The sequence below is a fragment of the Procambarus clarkii genome, chromosome 1 (assembly GCF_040958095.1).
Source record: "Procambarus clarkii isolate CNS0578487 chromosome 1, FALCON_Pclarkii_2.0, whole genome shotgun sequence".
Classification (NCBI taxonomy): domain Eukaryota; kingdom Metazoa; phylum Arthropoda; class Malacostraca; order Decapoda; family Cambaridae; genus Procambarus; species Procambarus clarkii.
Genome location: NC_091150.1, coordinates 8,527,213 through 8,530,938, shown reverse-complemented (window position 1 = coordinate 8,530,938; position 3,726 = coordinate 8,527,213). Strand labels below are relative to the sequence as shown.

The following is a 3,726-nucleotide window of genomic DNA, read 5'->3' as shown; positions in this document are numbered from 1 at the left end:
TCCGTGTTATTACTCGTGTTTACCATCTTTGTCCCTTGGATATTTCTCATTTTTGACAGATCATCATATTGGTACCCTGGTACTGTGGTCTGCCCCGGGTCAAGAGCACCCAATCTTCTGCAATCTGACTGTAGGAGGACAAAGAGGGCCATAGTTCCTCTAGCTCGAACTTTAGTTGCTGAATTGGGACCTCAGCAGCAGTTCTCGTCACCAGTTGACACCTCGCACCCCTACACGTCAGTCAGAGATGATGATACATACAACGGTAGGGAATTAACTTACTTTTTCAGAGCACAAAAGTTCGCTAATTCTGTAAGTATCATATTAAATTCAGTAGGAAAAACTTGCTTTATGTCCTATAGAGACTCGGCAAGGTATGCCTACATCCTTGGACTACCAATTTTACTTTTGAGGCAATTAACTGTTTCATTTGTTTTCGAAACTCTGTTTCATTTGTTAGTAGGATTTTCTTGCCCTTATCCTCTTACATGAGTACCGGGTACAAGATTTCCTGCGCCATTGATTTAAATTAATCATTTAACATCTTGTACTTAACTTTAATTGTTAAAGATCCCAAAGGATAGGTATCAGTTGCCACGTTGTCCTGTTTCTGACATTCACTATTGAATATTCGTGTTACATTTATTTGCTAATTTCACCATGTTTTTTTTTTTTTGTTTTTGTTTTTTTGAGATATATACAAGAGTTGTTACATTCTTGTACAGCCACTAGTACGCGTAGCGTTTCGGGCAAGTCCTTAATCCTATGGTCCCTGGAATACGATCCCCTGCCGCGAAGAATCGTTTTTTCATCCAAGTACACATTTTACTGTTGCGTTAAACAGAGGCTACAGTTAAGGAATTGCGCCCAGTAAATCCTCCCCGGCCAGGATACGAACCCATGACATAGCGCTCGCGGAATGCCAGGCGAGTGTCTTACCACTACACCACGGAGACTGTTTAACATTATTGCCAACAGCATTTGGTGTTCCCAGGCGGTCACCCATCCAAGTACTAACCAAACCCAACGTTGCTTAACTTCGCTGATCGGACGAGAAGCGGTGTTCTCAACGTGGTATGGCCGTTGGCCATACCACTCCAAGCTTCAGGTTTCGTCTCCAAGCTTTCCGTGCAAATCCAGCAGGTGAAATAGGGACTTTAAGTCGTGCCAAGAAGACTGAATTACAAACTCTTGCACATGAGTATCAACTAGAAGTTCCCTACCAAGCCAACAAAAATGACCTACACAACCTGTTGCTGGATTACTATTTAGAGCAAGGTAAGATCGACTCTGAAATCATGAAACTTACTATATTGCAGATAAAACTGACTTGGCAACGATGAAACTCAAACTAGAGCTGGCCAAGATTGAACGTGAGCAGCAAAGAGAAGCAGCTGCCATACGAAGGGAAGAACAAGAACGTGAGATTGCCTTACTCCAGGAGCGGGAACGAGTACAGCTTGAAACACTCCAGGAGCGAGAACGCTTACGGCTTGAAACCAAACAATGCGAGTTGGAGATGCAACGCGAACATGACAAGCAACAAGCGACTCTGGCTCTAGAGTGTCGTCAACGCGAAATCGCCTTGGAAACTTCACACTTCACTCAACGCCAGCAAGCTACTGCCAATCTTCCCGTCAGTTTTAATATATCACATGCAAGTAAGTTAATGCCATCCTTTGTAGAAGCAGAAGTTGATGTGTTTTTACCACCTTTGAAACCCTTGCTAATCAACTTAGTTGGCCTGTCGACCAATGGGCAACCCTTCTCAGAGTACATCTTACAGGTAGAGCGGCAGTCACACTCAGTACTTTGGCGTCTGAGAATGACTACCAGACTCTGAAACAAGCAGTGTTGGACGCCTACCTCCTTTCCACCGAAAGTTATAGAAGGAAATTCCGTGACCACCTGAAGGCAAGTACCACTACCTTCCTTGAGTTTGCTAACACAAAACGGAGATATTTTATGAAATGGCTGGAAGCAGCACATGTCTCTACTTTCACAGAACTCGTCAACCTGATGCTAGTTGAAGAATTCTTGAGGCGTGTGCCGCCTCCTGTCCGTCTCTACTTAGCAGATAAAGAAGAAACCGACTACCTGAAGTGTGCTAAGTCGGCTGACACTTACAGCCTCATCCACCGGCTGACACCCGAACCATCCTCCAGTAAGAAGTCGTGGTACAGTTACGAGAAAGTGAGCCCCGATCAAGCTGGTTCGCAACTGTACTGCAAGTATTGTAGACTCTATGGACATACCATAGACAAGTGTGGTAAGTCTCAATACAAGGGAACCACTGACCCACAAAAACCCAAACCAACTCCTCCTAAGTCCGGTAAGCCTGTGATGAATGTTGGTGTTAATGTTAATGATCTTTCTCTTTTCAGTAACCACCTGTATACTGGAACTGTCTCTGCCAACGGTTCAAATCCGGAGGGACGTTTCAAATTGAAGATCTTGAGGGACACAGCGGCTCTTCAATCGATCATCTTGAAGTCGGCTGTGCCCAACATCGTCTACACCGGAGAAACTGTCTTCATCACTGACCTCACTGCTACCACTCCATACCCTCTCGCCAGAGTCCACCTGGATTGTCCCTACGTGAACGGAGAAGTCCAAGTCGCCGTCAGGGAAAAGCCTTTTCCCATGCCTGGAGTGCAACTTCTCCTAGGCAACGACTTGGCAGAAGACCTGCAACCGACCAACCTGATCGTCATGGACAAACCCCAGGTGTGTAACTCTGTGCCAAGTAACCCTATTCTAGCGTATGTTCCAGCAGAGGTTCAAGAAAGTGATGGAGTTTCTCCTCCGGTTCTCATTTACCACCCGTGCACAAGCCGCACGCCACAGCCAGCTGACTCTACTGCTACCGCTGTCCCTCAAGACCCTCAGAAACTACCCCTGAATCTGACCAAGTTGGAGTTCCGTAAGTTGCAGAGGGAAGATCTTACTTTAACACCATTGTTTTTCCAGGCTGAGACTCAACCCGACAGTATTCCTGGGTTCTTCCTAGAGAACGGCTTGCTCTACCGCAGATATAGACCCAGTAAACTGAAGGAGGAGGACGATTGGGCCAACATCGAACAACTTGTGATTCCCACCAGCCTGCGGCCCACTATTCTACACCTGGCCCACGGAGCACTCTCCCACTACGGCTTCAACAAGACTTACCATGGAATTCGTCAAGACTACTACTGGCCAGGTATGGTAAATAACGTCAAACAGTACGTAAAACAGTGTCATACATGTCAGATGGCAGGCAAACCGAACATCTCCATTCCCAGAGCACCACTGATTCCCATACAGGTGCCTGCGGAACCTTTCCACAGACTCATAATAGACTGTGTTGGTCCTTTACCTCGGACCAGTTCAGGTAACGCCTACATCCTAACCATCCTGTGTCCTACCACCAGATTTCCCATAGCAGTTCCAGTGAAGAACATCACGGCTGCTACGGTTGTAAAACATCTATTGAAGATCTTCACTCAATACGGATTTCCCAGGGAGATTCAGAGCGACTGTGGTACCAACTTCACCAGTGATCTCTTCAAAAGGACACTGGAGGAGTTCAACATCAAACAGGTATTGTCCAGCCCCTATCATCCTGCTTCACAGGGTTCTCTTGAACGTAGTCATCAGACTATCAAAGCACTCTTGAAAAAGTTTTGTAGTGAAACCTCTAAGGATTGGGATAAGCAAATTGACCTTATAATGTGTATTTACAGAAGT

At 45.8% G+C, this 3,726-nt stretch overlaps 1 non-coding gene across 1 annotated transcript; it reads right to left on the bottom strand.

Annotated features, from left to right (window-relative positions):
- Positions 1 to 969: 969 nt before the first annotated feature.
- Positions 970 to 1,088, bottom strand: LOC138363941 (5S ribosomal RNA). Its single transcript, XR_011228280.1, has one exon. It is a non-coding gene; the product is annotated as a 5S ribosomal RNA (ribosomal RNA).
- Positions 1,089 to 3,726: the final 2,638 nt, after the last annotated feature.